At 40.6% G+C, this 19,807-nt stretch overlaps 1 protein-coding gene across 1 annotated transcript in view; it reads left to right on the forward strand.

The window, feature by feature from the left end:
• Nucleotides 1-10,045: 10,045 nt before the first annotated feature.
• The window catches only part of IRX3 (iroquois homeobox 3), a 106,408-nt gene continuing 96,646 nt past the window's right edge, over nt 10,046-19,807 (forward strand). Inside the window, exon 1 of the mRNA XM_073307590.1 lies at nt 10,046-10,100. The gene's annotated coding sequence lies outside the window, so the exon portion shown is untranslated. The remainder of the gene's footprint in view (nt 10,101-19,807) is intronic.

The raw sequence follows: 19,807 nt of genomic DNA on the forward strand, positions 1-19,807 counted from the left end.
AATTACAAAAAAATTTTGAGCGTCCTTAATGTGAAACAGCAAATTTTTCATGAACACTGGCCCATTTTCTGGTTTGTAGTTCAATGGAAAAATAGAATGTGCGGCAGCATTGGTCCAAATCTTCTCCCCAGCACAGCTCAGCGAGGCACTGAATCACTCTCTATAGAGTTAAAGCGGGAAGTGATCCTTTTCCCAAGCTGTGGGTCAGGATTGAAATCATTCCACGGCCTCTGCTTCAGTCTAGTGGCTGGAGCAGGCTCTGTTGCTCATGTGAGCAGGGCAGTGATTGGAAAGGATGAGATTTTCACAGTAACCATTCATCCAGCACCACCTTGCTGCTGCCTTCAAAAGAGTGTGAGGTATGGATCTGCATCAGGAACCTCTAGAAAGCCAGGACCTTGGTGCGCAGATCGTTTTTTTAAAAAAAAACAACTTGGCTCCTTCCATTCCCTTCCTCTGCACTGTGGAACCATAGGAGTAGGCAGGATCTGTGCTATTTCTGTATCTATTATCAATGTACTTCCTTTATTGCCCCAGTAAATTTCTTTCTGCTTTTAGTCTTTGTCACACTGGTGGCAAACTGCTCCTCTGGTGGTAATTAAGAGAATTGCAGTCACTCACAGATGTTGGGCACCTCTTTTATTAGAAGTAAGTCATAATGAACTTCCTTTTCCACTCTGCAAAGTTTCCACTCTGCAAAGCAGCTTGAAGTTCAGAGCATGGGACATCTCAACTCTTATCCCCAAAACCCCACTAACGGATTCCTAGCTTAGCCTAGAACTTTTGGCACTGATTTGCCAAGCGCTCGACCTTACACCAGCCTTCCATCAGTAACGTTAATCTACTGTAACTATTCTCATAAGTGTTTACTTTAGCCCTTATAGAGAGGCTTTGATCCTAAGATAAGGCTGGAGAGTGCTCAGTGCAGCTCATGAACCACCTTTCCACCCCCCAATTGGATTGGTCCGCATCAGTCAGTGCCTGGACAGCCCTTGCTACACTCAGTAGTAGTATAGCCCTATGGTTTGCTGTGAATTGCACCAGCTACCAACAGCCCCAGGGAGATGATGCAGCAGCTAGGAATTACCCAATTTCAGTGCGTTTGAACTATGCCATAGCTGTGGCTCCAACATCTATTGCAGGGTTATGGCAGCAATATAGCACCCAAAAATCCCCTGTGCAAGGGGAGATCCTCTGGAGGCCAGTTATGTTGGCCTTAAGGTAAATTTGCACCAACAGAACATAAGCCAGAAATCCATATGAAAATTTACATTTCATCTTTAACCTTTCTGCTTGTACTTATGTAAATGTGGGCCTTGGAGCTGTCTAGAGATGACAGAACACTTCTCCTGCACTGCCACATAGCTAGGGACAAGAGGGCACCTTTGGTAGGAGTTGCAGCTTTTACTCTGAATTCAGATTCCCAACGTTATTTTAGTATAGGAGGTTTGCTTTTTTTGGTGTGTGGTTTCCATTGTCTTGTTGGTAGTTGAAAAGAGACAAGCGGAAAGCTTGGAAGCGTATGAGAGCTGACATGATGGCATGCGTCAACCTTTCAGAGTCTCCGTGGTCGGCTGTGTAAATTAGTAGCTAGAGCATTTTACAAATGTATATTATTTACCCAGCAGATGCTGTAACAGTCTCTAGTGTAAATACATAATTAGACTATGTACTGCTTTGTGAAAATCCTTTAATAACAAAGGTGCCACTGGATGCTGAAATAATTAAATCAGCCCATTTGAAACTACTCTCGTTTGCCTCTAACTTGGGCAATATAATATTACACATTCCTGTAAATTCAGCCAAAGAAATCAAGAATGATTAGCTATGAACATCAGATACAAGGGATAACGTTACCCATTCAATAGCTTTGGGTTTGGCACCAGCCTAGTGTCATAGTTGAAAAAGTTGCAGCCAACATACCAACAGCACAGACAACAAACAGATGATCCATCTCCTCTGCCATCTATCATGCACAACATTGCCAAGTCCAGGGCTTTACCAGCACTGACATTTAAAACAAAGTATGTGTCAACCATATTAAATAATAGACCAAGCTGTGGGTTATTAAGTATGGGGTAACTTGACCACAGCAATTAAAGTGAGATTAAAGAATGATAAAGTCAATGTTATATGCGGTATTCAGTGTTTTCTTCTAACATATGGAGTCTGGAATACTTTCTGATGTGGCTCACACACTTTGAAATAAGGGGCTTGTCAGTCAAAATCAACTTTTCTTTTGCCCCCCTCCGACAAAATGACATTCTTGAATGATGATGGGTTTTATTCTGCATATATTCAGCATAGGGAGTATCTTTTGGCTGGAGTCTGCAGAGTGTAGCCCAAGGGACATGTTCTCAAAAAAATGGTTTACATGGCTGCACACTAAAAATGCATGATTGGTCACTCTTTTGCATGGCAAGCAGTCAATGGATAAACCAAGGCAGGTTAGTTTGCACATGGGGAAGCAGACTAGTAGGCAAATGGTTCTTTAACTAGCAAGTTCATTTTCAGACCAGTGTGATACGAGGACTGGTGAAATACCTGCTCTTTCTTCACAAAGGGTTCCTGATTGGAATCTAATGAGGAATTTGCACATAGCTCCTCTTTTTGTTCACATGACAGCAACTGTATTCATTCCAATCAAGTTAAATCCACAGAAAACCAAAAGGGCACAAGGCAGCTCATCAACAATCTGCTCTCACATCAGGTCTGCAGGCGTTTCCCCGTCCAACAGAGAAACCAAACAGAAAGGCAGTCAAGACCCAAAGTCCAAGCCAGCCAACAAAAGAGGCATTGGAAAGTCAGCCCTGGAATTGTATACATGCAACCACGGTCTCTGGAAGGTCATATTCTCTGGAATAATTTTGTTTCTTAAAAGAAAAGACAAACCTATAGTTAAAGATGAACTCACACAGCTATCCATCCATGCTGTGAGATTTCCCTCAGATAATTGGGTAAACGGACTTGCCTAGCAATTTCAATAAATGTGGGTCAGTTATTATGTTCCTGCCACTAATATGCACAAATAAAAATCCTAATAAAATGAACCAAGCACATAATCCTTTTAGAAACAGTGCCTCCTAGGAGCTCCTGATCTTTCATGATGAAGATGCATCACCACCCTTGCTATCTGTACCTTAATATTCCTCCTTTAAGATTTCCCTTGTATGGGCTCGATGCCCATCTGTAGGGGTATCTCTAAAACTTAAAGTAAAAAAAAATTGTATCTAATAGTTACTCACCATAAAATTGTACACTCAGATATACTAAATAAAGATATTTTGAAGTCATATATATTTGAAAACCAGTAAACTCTGAGCCTGCTGATCAAAGAAGCAGTACACATCATGAGTGGTAATGAAAATAAAACAATCTAAGGTTTCAGAGTAACAGCAAAAAGAAAAGGAGTACTTGTGGCACCTTAGAGACTAACCAATTTATTTGAGCATGAGCTTTCGTGAGCTACAGCTCACTTCATAGGATGCATACTGTGGAAACTGCAGAAGACATTATATATACACAGAGACCATGAAACAATACCTCCTCCCACCCCACTCTCCTGCTGGTAATAGCTTATCTAAAGTGATCATCAAGTTGGGCCATTTCCAGCACAAATCCAGGTTTTCTCACCCTCCGCCCCCCCACACACAAACTCACTCTCCTGCTGGTAATAGCCCATCCAAAGTGACCACTCTCTTTAAAATGTGTATGATAATTAAGGTGGGCCATTTCCAGCACAAATCCAGGTTTTCTCACCCTCCTCCACCCCCCTCCAAAAACCACACACACAAACTCACTCTCCTGCTGGTAATAGCTCATCCAAAGCAACCACTCTCCCTACAATGTGCATGATAATCAAGGTGGGCCATTTCCAGCACAAATACAGGTTTTCTCACCCCCCCACCCCCATACACACAAACTCACTCTCCTGCTGGTAATAGCTCATCCAAAGTGACCTCTCTCCCTACAATGTGCATGATAATCAAGGTGGGCCATTTCCAGCACAAATCCAGGTTTTCTCACACACACCCCCCCACACACAAACTCACTCTCCTGCTGGCAATAGCTCATCCAAACTGACCACTCTCATTACAGTGTGCATAATAATCAAGGTGGGCCATTTCCAGCATAAATCCAAGTTTAACCAGAACGTCGGGGGGGGGTGTAGAAAAAAGCAAGGGGAAACAGGCTACCTTGCATAATGACTTAGCCACTCCCAGTTTCTATTTAAGCCTAAATTAATAGGATCCAATTTGCAAATGAATTCCAATTCAACAGTTTCTCGCTGGAGTTTGGATTTGAAGTTTTTTTGTTGTAAGATAGCGACCTTCGTGTCTGTGATTGCGTGACCAGAGAGATTGAAGTGTTCTCCGACTGGTTTATGAATGTTATAATTCTTGACATCTGATTTGTGTCCATTTATTCTTTTACGTAGAGATTGTCCAGTTTGACCAATGTACATGGCAAAGGGGCATTGCTGGCACATGATGGCATATATCACATTGGTGGATATGCAGGTGAACGAGCCTCTGATAGTGTGGCTGATGTTATTAGGCCCTTTGATGGTGTCCCCTGAATAGATATGTGGGCACAGTTGCAACGGGCTTTGTTGCAAGGATAGGTTCCTGGGTTAGTGGTTCTGTTGTGTGGTATGTGGTTGTTGGTGAGTGTTTGCTTCAGGTTGGTGAGTATTTGCTTCAGGTCTGTAGGCAAGGACTGGCCTGACTCCCAAGATTTGTGAGCGTGTTGGGTCATCCTTCAGGATAGGTTGTAGATCCTTAATAATGCGTTGAAGGGGTTTTAGTTGGGGGCTGAAGGTGACGGCTAGTGGCGTTCTGTTATTTTCTTTGTTAGGCCTGTCCTGTAGTAGGTGACTTCTGGGAACTCTTCTGGCTCTATCAATCTGTTTCTTCACTTCCGCAGGTGGGTATTGTAGTTGTAAGAATGCTTGATAGAGATCTTGTAGGTGTTTGTCTCTGTCTGAGGGGTTGGAGCAAATGCGGTTGTATCGCAGAGCTTGGCTGTAGACAATGGATCGTGTGGTGTGGTCAGGGTGAAAGCTGGAGGCATGTAGCTAGGAATAGCGGTCAGTAGGTTTCCAGTATAGGGTGGTGTTTATGTGACCATTGTTTATTAGCACTGTAGTGTCCAGGAAGTGGATTTCTTGTGTGGATCACTGGACTAGGCTGAGGTTGATGGTGGGATGGAAATTGTTGAAATCATGGTGGAATTCCTCAAGGGCTTCTTTTCCATGGGCCCAGATGATGAAGATGTCATCAATATAGCGCAAGTAGAGTAGGGGCGTTAGGGGATGAGAGCTGAGGAAGCGTTGTTCTAAGTCAGCCATAAAAATGTTGGCATACTGTGGGGCCATGCGGGTACCCATAGCAGTGCCGCTGATCTGAAGGTATACATTGTCCCCAAATGTAAAATAGTTATGGGTAAGGACAAAGTCACAAAGTTCAGCCACCAGGTTAGCCGTGACATTATCGGGGATAGTGTTCTTGACGGCTTGTAGTCCATCTTTGTGTGGAATGTTGGTGTAGAGGGCTTCTACATCCATAGTGGCCAAGATGGTGTTATCAGGAAGATCACCGATGGATTGTAGTTTCCTCAGGAAGTCAGTGGTGTCTCGAAGGTAGCTGGGAGTGCTGGTAGCTTAGGGCCTGAGGAGCTCACGAAAGCTCATGCTCAAATAAATTGGTTAGTCTCTAAGGTGCCACAAGTACTCCTTTTCTTTTTGAGAAAACAATCTAAAACATCTGAAAAGCATGGAGACCATAAAGAAATATCTGTACTATTTGCTGCATCCTGCCAAAATGTATATGCAGAAGAACAGACTGAGATAAGAGAAATTAAATTTAGACATTTCTCCTTAGAAAGTACTCCTCTGAAAATTTAATAAAAATGTTAAATATATAGATTAATATGTTACTTTAAAGTCCTTATTCAATGTGTAACATAAAACATACAGTTGTGGCAGCTGAACTGTTACACTACTACTTTTGTTCAGCCTTAATGTTCCACTAATATATCTCTTTTAATTAATTTCACTTCATTTTCTGGGGTTGAGTTCTATTCCCTGGATCTTTGGATAAGTCCCTGAGATGGGCTACCACTCCTAGACTCCCAAAGATATTTCCAAAAATCCCAGTTCTCTAATTTAGGATGAGATTATCTTAAAGTAAAACAAACTGTGGGCTCCTCTAGCAGAGAAAAGATTATTAATGAAAGAAGACAGTCACTGACCATAATGTAGTGGCCTGGGAAGGATTTCTGCATCCAAAGCCCATTGAAATCAATGGGAGTCTTTGCATAGATGTCTGTAGGCTTTTAATCAGGCCCTGACTTCAGTACTCCATGAAGTTTCTATGACACAGTGAGAATTAATGATCTGAGGGATAGCCGTGTTAGTCTATATACACAAAAACAATGAGGAATCCAGTGGCACCTTAAAGACTAACAGATTTATTTGTGCATAAGCTTTCGTGGGTAAAAAACCCCACTTCTTCAGATGCATGGCATTAATGAGGGGATATAGAGAAGTCAAGCCCCATAAAAAAACAAACAGTGAGGGGACCCAAACAATGAAGGGGTACAATCTTGATTTTTCTCCTTTTACAGTCTGTGATAGGGTAAAAATAGCCCAGATAGGTGCCCAGGCTTGTAGAGCTCTTTCAGTACATGGACAGAGACTTTTTTGTGACTGTATCACAAGCTATTTGCCCAACTTTCTTGTTCTATTTAAAAACTGGCCGCCCCATACCTGTGCATATATTCTAATGGTTCTCACTAGTCCCCAGGACTACAATGTCTTCATCAGGAAGCTGATTGGTTGGTTTTAAAATAAAATAAAGACAGTAAAATCAGAACAGTTTAAGCAATTTAAATCTGATTGGAAAACTAAATAAATAACTTCTGGGGGTTGAGACAATTCAGTCCTCCAAGTTTCAGCCTGGAGCAATTTTTTTTTAATACAGTCAAACTGTAAACCTCTCAATAACGAGGTTTGTAATGGAAATGCTGACTCCCTCTTTACTCCAGTGGTCTGAACTTGCTGCTATAATCAGCTATTTTTATCATTTAGCTGATTACACCTTAGAAAATGACTAATGGTGCCATAACTCCCTTTGCTTTATTATAGGAACTCCTAAATGCTCTGAAGTGATGATATAGCTCTTTAAACAGATTATACTGAAACAACAACAAAAGGGAGGGGGGAGGCTGAGAAGGGATGGGAGAAGGGCAATGTGTACAATGGATAAAAATATAATGACTTGCCTTTTCCAGCTTTTGATAGCAAAGCAAGAGGCTGCTTCTGAGATGTAGCTTCAGCCTCAGCCTGTACAGAGCTGATTTTTAGCTTTTGAAATTCACCCATAGGCCCATGTCATGCACTGCCCTTTAAGAACATAAGAATGGCCATACTGGGTCAGACCAAAGGTCCATCCAGCCCAGTATCCTGTCTGCCAACAGTGGCCAATCCCAGGTGCCCCAGAGGGAGTGAACCTAACAGATAATGATTATCCCCACCTCTTCCTCCCAAGGTAAGAGCTACATACGTGGATTGACACATGTTGTCTGGCTGTGAGTCTTTGAGTCTTTGACTCTCCATTTCAGAATGAGACAGTAATAGTCTATGCAGTTTTTGTACATGCATAACTATGAGTGAGACAAGGTGGGTGAGGTAATAGGTTTCATTGACCAGTTTGGATTGGTGAGAGAGAGAAGCTTTCGAGCTTACACAGATCCCGTCTTGGGATCTGAGAAATGTACTCAGAATGTCTCAGCTAAAACACAAGGGGAAACAGGTTGTTTAGCATAAGTAGTTAACACACACTTCAAGGGATGTTTTCACTACTTTTGAAACCATTTGTTTTTTTGGTTCAAAATGACTTTTTGTTTTAAAGTTCAACTTAATTTATACTAAAACCAGGTTAAAAAGAAAAATGGTTGAAATCAAAATGAAACATTTATAAATTATTGAAAGAAAACATTCCATTCAAGTTAATGGATTTGGGGTGGCGGGGGTAAGAGGGGGGGTCTCTCAGTTCACAACATGTTTGTTTGTTTTTGTTTGTTTGTTTAGATTTTGACTTTTTTTGTCCTGATTACAGACAGGAAAAGTCATTGAAATCTCAATCTCAGGATGGGAAAACCATTTCTTGACCAGCCCTATTAATGGGTCTTTCATAAAACAGTAATGAGTTTGTAAATGGAGTTAAAAAAGAAACATGAATGCAATGTTATGACTAAAAATTTTAAACTTGCAAAGCGTAGGACAGTTCAACAGATTTTTAACTTCTGTAGCAATTGTAAACTGTCCTCCCCCAACCCTGCATACATATCATATGCAGCATCATATTTATTAATTTATCTTAGGGTATGTCTATGGTAGACATGTAATTTCCAGCTTGGGTAGAAGTACATGCGTTGATCGAGTTAGCATATTAAAAATAGCAGCAGGCCTGCAGTGATACAGGCAGTAAGAAGCCTAAGTATGTCCTTAGGGTTTCAGACTGGATTGTCCTTGGGTAGCTACTCCACCCCACCATCTGCACTGCAGTGGCTAAACTGCTATTTTTAGCACATTAGCTCAATCAATACTAGCAAGAGTAAATCTAGCCAAGCTGGAAATCACACCTCCAGCTTCACTGTAGACTCCTCTGTATGGACCAGTGGCAATTGCTGGTGGAAACCTAACTTTGAGTTTCCTAACTCTTGCAAGTGTAAATCTGAACTAATAGTGTTGTATTAGCAAAGGGCCTGATTATCCCCTCTTCATCACTGAGGAGAGAGAATGCAGATTGTGAGAGCAGAAGTAGGGCAGTGCCATTATTATTCCCAATCCCTCTGAGCCCCTCTGTGGCTGCACCTCAGTTATTCTGCTCCATGGATCAGGAGGCAATAGTCAGGAGGGACCAATGGAATGATTTCTCTCTGATGCTGATCTACTGTTGCCAACCCTCCAGGATTTCCTGGAGTCTCCAGGAATTAAACATTAATATATAATTAAAAATTGTCCTATGATGACACCGCCAGGAATATGTCCAACCAAAATTGGCAACCCTGCACTGATCCCTCAAACGAATGGTGTTCTTCGAATAAGTTAACTATGACCTCGGTTTCCACATCCCTTAAATGAACACCAACTCCGGATGGGTTTTCAGGGACAATGGCAGCATAGTTGACCACTCCCTAGCAGTGTGTCTCCATTGGCCTCCCCTGCTGGCCATGTCAGTCTGATAACATCCTATGGTGCCTCTGTGGAAAAGCCTTGAAATGTATAATCTTATCCAGGAAATTTCAGGGGGAGAGAGGGCAAGAGGAGCAGGAAATGTGCCTCCCCACCCTGCCTATCCTCTACCTCCTGCACAGATTGTTCTGTTCTCTTGGCATTGGCAAGACCGACTCAATGCCATGGAATGTGGCTTAAGTCTCCTTTCTGTGCTGAAGGAGAGGCGGATGTGTTTGCAGAGGATCCCTTCCCTTGATCTAAGGGGGGAAGGGGATGATATGGGCTGGAATTTTACCAGATTGTCCAAAAAATATCTTTTGGCCCGAAAACAAAGCAGGGACATGACAGCCCAAAGGAAAATGTTTGGAAAGTGATAAGCACTCAAAGAAAGAGGGGTTACAATTAAAGTTACTCCTTAATCATTATTACATCTTCTCAGTAGCGACATAATGAAACCTTGGTTAAAAGACTACAAAAGCACTGTTCTTTTGTTGTAGTTTACAGTAGGGCCCCATCCTGTTCCTTTACCCATGGTGAGTAGGCGGCTTGTAAGCTCAGGTGAGTATGATTGACAGGATGAAGCCGATTGTAGTGAACACAGGGTCTGATCCTTCACCAGTGACATCAGTGGGAAAACTTTGTGTCTCTAGCTTCCATGGAGGTAGGATCAGACCCAAAATGAATTTAACTTCCACACTTTGTGCTCTGGATTTTTCTCTTAATTTCTTTCAAATTCCAGGGCCCACATTCTGGCAAGACTTAGAGGCACCCACCCAAAAGTCCATGCCCAACAGAGGGAGCCTGGGACAGAAGACCACCCCTACTCCAACTCTGCAGACCCTCCATGACAGTATAACAGGTAAGGGCAATGAAGGGGTGGGACATGGTAGTCAGGCGTATGATCTTTCTGTCTATATATCCCTCCGTTTCCTCTGCCACCCAAGCTTCTACACCCAGCAGAGAGCTATGGGTGCATACCACATCTAGATTATTCTTGCTCCTGTCAGAAATAATCTCCACGAGGACTGAACATAGGCACATACATACTAGGGTGGAGATGGGGTGCCTATTTAGCATTGTTCCCAAATCTGGCCCAAGATATGGAAATGAGTGAATTTTTGTTTGGCTGGAACACTTTTTGTGGAGGTAATAATGTTGTACAAAGAGGGATATGTAAAACACTCTCAGCAAGATACATGTTGCAACTCACTCAAACGGCCTGATTAGTATGAGTGAAGGTGAGCCATCTGTGAAGGTGAGTCATTGCCTTAGAGTTTTACAGTAAGTATGAACATCACATCCTTAGCCACAAGGCAAGTATATCACAGGTATATTCTAGGGCAAGAGCACTGATGCAGGAAGAACAGCATGCTCTTAAGCAGAACTTCTGTGGTTACAATTATAAGAGCTTTCATACAGCTGCACTGTTTTATTAAGCAGAAAACATCCTCTCCACTATGTAGGGGAACAGCAAATCCCACAAGTGACTGCTCTCTTTTTTTTCTTACCTTTAATTTACTTGTACTTCATGTCCATTGGCAGCACAGCATCAGTAATGCTAAAATTTATCTTTACACCTATTGTCTTAGGTAAGATTATATCAGCAGCTCCAGATGGACCAGTTTTAGGAATAAATTCTACTTTCCCTTATCATTGACAGGAATCACATTTACATATTCTACTGGTGGAACTGATAATGTACAAGATGATTAATGTGCTTCGATGTACTGATACCTGTAGACTGTTTGATCAATGTCTCACGAAGAAAGTGTCTTTCATTCAGTACGCTTAGAGTCCAAAAACACCCTGTGATTAATGTAACTAAATGTTTGGGGTCAGCTGAAGCTACAGTTTCTGTTCCTGATTCAATATCAAACTAAAGAGAGGTCACAGGAGAGTGGATTAGTCATGTGAAGAAAAAGTCTGGGTGTGTGACTTCAGATATCAACTTAAAAAAAGCTACAGAACAGTTACTTCTACAGTAATCCACAGAGTTTTTCACTTCGTTGTTAAACACAGAGCCCAACGTGCTAAGTCTTTTAATATCAGGATATTTTCACTATACAAATTAAATGCGGCTGATTCAGTCCTCCTTGTTGAAGTCTGGATTTATTCAGATTTATTTATTACAGTTAGTAAACTAGGAAAATCCAAGTCTCTGAAGTTATTCCCAATAGGAAGTGTTACTTAAAGTTGGAACAGAACAGTATAAAGTATATTAGACTTCTTCCCAGTTTTATTTGATGTAACAAAAAGCATTTGGATTTTTTTTAAATCCACATAAAGTTAGATGCAGCTATGGAGGAACTCTCTCTGCATGTCAGTGGTTCTCAACCAGGGGTATGTGTACCCCTGGGGTATATACAGGTCTTCCCAGGGGTACACCAACTCATCTAGATGTTTGCCTAGTTTTACAATAAGCTACATAAAAAGCACTAGCAAAGTCAGTAAAAACTAAAATTTCATAGAGACAATTACTTGTTTAAATTGCTCTATACACTGAAATGTAAGTACAATATTTATATTCCAGTTGATATATTTTATAATTATAAAGTAAAAAGAGAGAGTAAACAATATTTTACTAATAATGTGCAGTGACACTTTTGTATTTTTATGTCTGATTTTGTAAGCAAGTAGTTTTTAAGTAAGTTGAAACTTGGGGTACGCAAGACAAATCAGACTCCAGAAAGAGGTACAGTAGTCAGGAAAGGTTGAGAGCCACTGCTGTATGTCACCCTTGTATGCCACTGTAACAATGTGGGGTGGTGCTGGGGACAGAATGGTGTGTGTTGGGGCAGGAAGGGAGTTCCACTAGTATACACAGACAGTGTTGGGTATGTTGCAGGAGTCACCATAACTTCGAGTAGCTCCTGATGAGCTCATTTATGACCGGGACTGTACTAATCCCTAGAGTAGCCCAGAATAGGGAAGACATTGAGGCCTGGTCTACACGGGGGGGATCGATCTAAATTATGCAACTTCAGCTATGTGAATAACATAGCTGAAGTCGACGTACTTAGATCTACTCACCGCGGTGTCTTCACTGCAGTGAGTTGACGGCTGACGCTCCCCCGTTGACTCCGTGCCTCTCACTCCAGTGGAGTACAGGAGTCGACAGGAGAGCGCTTGGGGATCGATTTATCACTTCTAGACTAGACGCAATAAATTGACCCCCGCTGGATTGATCGCTGCCCACCAATCCAGTGGGTAGTATAGATATACCCAACGATGCTTAAAGGCATCTTCATCCCCACTTCTTCCTAGCTGCACTTTCCTGTACCTGTACCTCCCAGAGAACCATACAGAGTCTCAGCCCTCATTTCGGAAATACCAGAGAGAGGCTTTCATGTATGTTGGTAAATTATGCTGCCACTACAATTAGTCTTTTGTACCCTGCATCTATTTTGTGGGGTTTTTTTGCGTCTTTTAAAAAAAGCTTTTAATGAAGCTGCAATCACAGACCGTTTGGAGACGGACTTGCATTTGGTTATTAATATGAACAAAATCTCTCCGTTGGTTGAGAATTGGCAAAAAACATAATACTGATAATTCCTCTGGTTTGGGTTGCGGGGTTGGGGGACGCGACAATGTATGAAAATATAAAATAACTTTTCTGTGGTAAATGCACCAAAATAGAAAGGGGAACCCACCACGTATTATATTCCAAACATGCACACATAACTACCCATTATTAGTGAAGAACAAGTCTAGAGAGAGGTTTGAGGCTAAATTGTGTCTGATTCTGTGCAGATCTTCTAGAGGAGAGAGCCTGCAAAAGGAGGCTTTCATCTCTGTGTAGCCTTACAGGGAAGAGGCATTTATCTCTCAGAGCTGGGATTAGTCCCATGCTCAATCCACGAGGCCAGATTGCCTCTCATGCTACTGAACTGCTTCTCCTTGTGGCTGAAGATCATGGTGCCACAGAAGAGCTGATTCAGGCACAGGCATTATACTGCCATTGGTGGTATTGGGCGGCATTGTCTCCCATTGCTGAGAACTGACCTGGGATCGTTCCAGAAATCAAGGAACTTAATGGCTATGATTCTTCCAGAGTGGCTGTGGGTGACTGTGACTACTCTATGACTTTAAGAAAAACTCTGTGACTAGCTTTCATCCCTAGTGATTAGCTTGCATGGGACATTAGGAAAAACTTCCTAACTGTCAGGGTGGTTAAGCACTGGAATAAATTGCCTAGGGAGGTTGTGGAATCTCCATCATTGGGGATTTTTAAGAGCAGGTTGGACAAACACCTGTCAGAGATGGTCTAGATAATACTTAGTCCTGCCTTGAGTGCAGGGGACTGGACTAGATGACCTCTCGAGGCCCCTTCCAGTTCCATGATTCTATGGTTACATCTCATTGCATTTCCAGGGCTACACGTTTATAAAGAACAGGCTGAAAAACTTGGTTTATGTCCTTTTAGTGATAGCTGAGATTCTCCCTTTATTTTTAAAGTACCCCAAATTGGGGGGGAGTGGCTCAGCTGTGGGCTTTGCAGACCCCAGAAGTCAGCTCTGGAGGCCTAGAAGTGAAAGTGTGAGAGGTGTCAGGAGCAGACAAAGAAAGGATGGGGGTAATAGTCTGGAAAGAAGAGTAGGGTGTAGGATGGTCCTGAAAGGCAAAAGGGTTTAAAGGATAAAAGACCTTCGGCTAGAACCATTTTAGGTTCCAACCAAGGCCAAGAAGCAAGTCAGAAAGACGTGGTGGAATGTTAGAGCCACCTTGGGAGAACAGAAGTACTGTGATTTCCTAAATTTTCTAAATCTAAAGAGAAATAACTAAATCTAGAAGACAAGAGCAGTAACCTTGAGGATAGTCACTACCTCTCTTCTCTGTCTTCTCATAACATTGGCTCCCTTAGCTCAGGAATCTCACCATGCCTAAAGTAATGCTTGAAGTGGATCCAGAAAACAAGAGTTTAGTTTTGTGAAAGGCTTCTGAAGTTGTTTTCATTCTGAGGCAGAACAAAAATGAGACATATGGAGAAAGAGACCCACACCAGAATAACCAACAGGTTAGGGCACTCACCTGGGAAGTGAGGAAACCCAGGTTCAAGTCCCAGTTCTGAACCAGTCAAAGTAGAGTCTTGAAGCTCTATATTGTCTCCCAAGTGAGTGGCCTACCAGTAAGCTGGCATTTTGCCCTCTCAGTTACAAGCTAGACTTAAGAAAACTTTCTGTTGACAATTCCCATTGAAACTAGTCTAGTTCCACAAATGTTTGGCTTCAACAAAATGTCATATTTTTTTGACCAACTGTAACACCCATGTTGTAATACATATCTTTGCCAGGTAGGATGGCACAAAACAACTGTTAAGCTGGCTTCACCAGCCCCTGGAGGTGATGCCTTTTGTATGGGAATCCCTTTCAGGACTCCTACACCACCCCTTTTCTGGCCCCCGATGCAAAGGTCTCACCAAGGGAAAGTGTGGCCTGGGCATCGCTATGCTCCACTGATCCCAGTCTGTCGGAATGGCCTTTCGGAGGCCAAGAGCAGTGGCATAAATTAGCAGTCATATGGCTGCCCTAATTTACACTGGGGATTGGTCTGGCCATCAGACAGTCCTGGTACTAGGGAGGTCTGTAGAGTGACTGTCCCTTCCCTTCAACACCTTGAGCTACACTAAATACATCTCAACTGTAGCTGAGGCCTCTGCAGTGTTAGAAGTATTCATATATTTCTTTATCATAGAACCTTTTCAAACCCCATTAGCTTCAAACAAGCTTTACAATGTGTATAACTACAGGCAAAAGTGCCTATTTGCTTGCTATATAATGCAAGTTGTTTACCCCTTCAGAATGCCTGTGTTGAGATTTTTCCTTTTTTTAAAAAAAAAAACATGTCCCTATGCAGTATGATACAAACCTAATAAAAGCACAGATATTTAAATAAGCAACCACAGATAAAAATACAGCACTCCAACGCCCTGTTTTATAATTAAACAACTGATTTACAGCATTATAGCTGACAGTAGCTTTTAACTTAGGGAAGCCATAAGAGCCTCTGAGACCATATTTATTATTCAACAAAATATTCAAGATTAATAAAGGTATCTTTAATACTAATATAGCTGCAAGAGTTAATGTATGTAAAATAACTATTTTGAAAAGTATTATCAATAATTTTAGGAATAATGTACATGCATAATGAATGAATATTGCCCATGGGTATTAACTTGCATCTTGGCCTGATTTAGAATGGAGAAACTCCGCATTATAATGAAAGGTAGAATTATCACGTAGTATAACTGCTAGGTTTATCACTGCTTGGTAGGATCCTAAAACTGTCATCAAAATGTTAAAATTACGCTCACTTAAATGATCTATATAATACAGAACTATGTGCATATGGATTTATTACCTCAGAATAATGCAAACTTCCACAAACATTTTATAAATCAATGTTAATCTGCTCTAAAGATGTACATCAAAATAAAATGAAATGGCACTTTAAAATAGTATGGTCTCTAGGAAGAGAGCTTACCAAATCTGCTGTCTTAATTTAGAAATGGGATGAATTTATTTCCTCCTATTCTTGTCAATGGAAAGATTTATTTTTTTCCTATTAATCTCAGATATTTCTTAAATGACTCGTGTTAGATTTATTAAAGTGGAAAGAGTTTTTTTTTCCTTTCTGTGAATTAGATGGGATTTTTAAAAAACCCACACTAAAAAGTGAAATGTGACTTCCATTCTTTTAGAAGAAGGTCTAGCTATACAGTGCAATGGATCCCCAAGGACATACTTAAGACAGAGTTACTCTCTTAAGAGTACAAACCAAATCAAATGGAATAATAAAATGGAGCTACTTTATACCGAGAATAAATATGTTGAGAAAATAAGTTTAATTTTGTAAACACTTTCTTATATCTAAGGAGTTTAGGCTAGATATTTGTTGAATACAAATGATTATATATTTAGTGAGGTTCAACTACTGTGTTAAAGATTTGTATTGCACTTTACTGGAATCACCACTAAATATGCTTTTAAACATCAGTTGGCATGTAAGAGCATACGGTGAGAGTCTTTCAATGTGTAATATAGCAATATTTTAAATTATATACTTCTATAATGAATTACATAAAATATGAAGAGCATGATAGTCATCAAAATCTTTTTCCGAATTCTTCATGGTCCAATCAGTACTATTTAATTAAAACTATTTGGTACTTTAAAAATTTGGCCTTGTTAAATTTATTTTGACACCTAAATCCAGCTTCAAGGGCCCTGATCCTACAAGGAGACTTCTCTATCCCATTTGGATCTCACTTCAGGATTCGGCCTAATTTTACAGTTGAGGTTCAGCAAATACAAACAGCTGCAGGTACAAAAGGTAGAATTGAAAGCTGTCTTATTAGCTGTTATTGCAAGGGCCTAACATACTCTTGGGTGCTAAAAAACTAGCAATGCTATTGTTTTTTTAAAAAAAAAGAGTGTCTACAACTGAGGTGACACATGCAACACTTAGGAGTTGGCTTTAAAAATGGTGGCCCTTCTTATAACCCGAGGTGTTAGGAGAATGGTATATTTGGTATAAACAAAGTATTAAAGTGAACTTAACTTCAGAACTTCAAACCATCTCCCAAATCATCAGCCTCAGCAAGATCTAGGAGAAGTATCATACATGACATATTCACATCTTATCCAAAGCCCACTAATGTCTCTACTGACTTTCAAAGGGCTTTGGGTCAAGCCCATACAATTAAATCTATGGATCTTTATTCATGATCCATACTAGGGGCTGGAGTTACTGTGCCAATAGTGCTCCTGGCAGTGATTTGTCTAACCCAAGCACACTGTCCCCAGGAATGCTGGGACACGTAGGCCAGAGCATTCTGCTACAGTTTACACTATGCACTTGCTAACCCATCTCAAATGGCTGGTACAAAGAGGAGAGCATGGCCAAGTCTTTCCCTGCCCCCCTCCCTGCCCCTCTTACTGGTGGTTGCTTTGTGCAGTCCTTGTTCCAACAGACCTCAAGGACTGGCATTATGACTAGCCGCTGCACAGTGTCACAAGGAAAGAAAGCTTCTAGGTCCTTCTGTCCTCTTTTCCTTTCCACCGTTTTGCACCTGATTGGGGTTAATCATAATCTATGGATGGGTTATGAAATACTTCTTAATTAAAGGCTCATCTGGGTAGGCTTTTCCTAATTCCTCTACTGTGCTGTAGCTTAGTTCCAAAACCTAAACTGGTTTCCCTCTGAGTGTATAAAAAGTATTATTCTTTTTAGTATTTTCACAAACCTGTCATTCCAATAATATTTCAGCAAAATGTTCAACTTTTATTAAACCCAAACTAGATTTCACTTAAAAATAAAATCTTTGCTTGGATTCATTTCAAGCTACTTAGTTTCTTCAAAATCATTTGAGTATGTAGGGAAGAACACTTAAAAATTATTGCTGAAGAGGAGGAAGGTTGCATTGGGTATGTCTTCTGAGAGATTGAGGAATGAAAGCAAATGGGAATGAATGAACAAATTAATGATTAAAGAAGATTTTTATTTATTTATTTATTTATTCTGGAGGCTCTGTCCAGCCTGGCCTCCCAGGTTTGAGTAATCGTTCACTGTCAACATATGGCAAGAGATTCATTCAATTAAGATTAGTGGCATGGGGGTGGGGGGAAGGTTTCACAGTTTACTTTCGATTAGCATTGTCTTTCCTCCTATCTCATAGTGATTATGACCCCTACAACCAAGATAGTTTAAATATATTAGATCATGAAAGTAAATCATTTGGCTGGTATGTATAAGAGCGAAGAGGAAACAAGCTTAATGGCCATTTATATTTTAGATGCTTTTTTTATTGCTTTGTAAAGAGCCTCCTTTCCATTTGCACATCTTGAATCTAATTTGCTTATAATTGGCTCTTACTCAGATCCAAACACTCAGACAGCGGTACAGTGCTGGAACAAGGGCATCTGATACTGTATGCAATTTACTGCAGCAAAGTAGTGTAATTCCCAATCTTATTAATTTTGAAGGTGGATTAGTTTCTTTTCCTTTGAGTCTGAAGTGCTAGAGGAGTATATTAGGGACATTGTTTCTACATCAAAAGTTAGCAGGTAAATAAGTTTTAAAAATTAGCTAGAAATTTACTGTACCCATATCCCTTCCCTCATCACAAAACCATTTTCTGCTGGAGTAAATGGGATAAATGCTGTGGAAGCCAATGAAGCTGAGCTCATTTACACCAGTAAAGAATCTGGCTTTATGAGTTTTTTTTTTTTCCTTCCAATTTTTTTTTTAACTTGCATTAGAAAGGAGAAGGAAACTAATCTCACTGTGTTATCCATTCCACTATAGCAGTTCGTCCATTTTCCATGTCTCTTAGGGCTTGTTGACAGATAATTTGTACCACTTCAGCTATACTGGTATAATTTAAAGTGGTGTACAACATTCTGGTGTGGATATAGTTATACCACTATGGCAAGGGGAAGAGGCTATACCAGTGTCAAGCACCTTTATACTGGTATAACTGTATCCACACTAGGGGCTGAACTAATATAACTATTCAGGTTTAAAAAGAAAAAACACCACCTTAACTGACATAATACCAGTTCAAAAACTATGTGTAAATCAGGCCTCGGTCCTCTGAGAACTTTGCAATACAGTCGAACCTCAGAGTTACAAACACCTCAAGAATGGAGGTTGTTCGTAACTCTGAACAAAATGTTATGAACGTCTTTCAAAAGTTTACAGCTGAACATAGTCTTAATACAGCTTTGAAACTTTACTACGCAGACGAAAAATGTTGCTTTTAACCATCTTAATTTAAATGAAACAAGCACAGAACCAGTTACCTTACCTTGTAAAAAAAAAATGTAAACTTTCCCTTTATTTTTTTAGTAGTTTATGTTTAATATAGTGCTGTCCTATATTTGCTGCTTTGTCTTTGCTGCCTGATTGCATACTTCTGGTTCCAAATGAGGTGTGTGGTTGACCGGTTAGTTCATAACTCTGGTGTTCATAACTTTGAGGTTCTACTCTATTAGCTTGTTCGCCAAGGGCTTGATTCTGATCTCACACAGATTTTATGAAGGTCTGCTTCAGTGGAGTCATTCCTGATTTACATTGGTATAATGAAATCAGAATCAAGCTCTAAAGCAAGTTTAAGCAGTAAAAGGTGTAAAGCACTCCTTTAGGAGTCTATGTAAATCATAAGTTCTTAGGGCCAGATCCTCAGCTGATTTAAAACTTCAGTGACACCATGTCAATTAATACCAGCTGAGGATCTGGCTCATAAAGTCCATGTGTACATAGCCTTTTATCTGTGCCTCTGAATTCATATTCCAATCCAGTCTGAGTACTAAGGGTAATGAAATCAGCAGTCTCAATTCAGTCCCTGGTAGCATTAATTCACATTACAAAATCATTATACATAATTTGACACTGTTGTGCACAGTTAGCATAGAGAAGAACTTGTTCCATGTCTCTGGGGACATGGGTCCCTATAGATAAGAATGGGTTTATGTGATGGGAAAGTGTGGTGAGAAGTGCAGCTGGCTGGTTAATAATGAGGACTTTGATGTTCAGTGTTGCTAGTCCCTTAACGCTCATCAAGAC

The sequence above is a fragment of the Lepidochelys kempii genome, chromosome 12 (genome assembly GCF_965140265.1).
Source record: "Lepidochelys kempii isolate rLepKem1 chromosome 12, rLepKem1.hap2, whole genome shotgun sequence".
Lineage (NCBI taxonomy): Eukaryota > Metazoa > Chordata > Testudines > Cheloniidae > Lepidochelys > Lepidochelys kempii.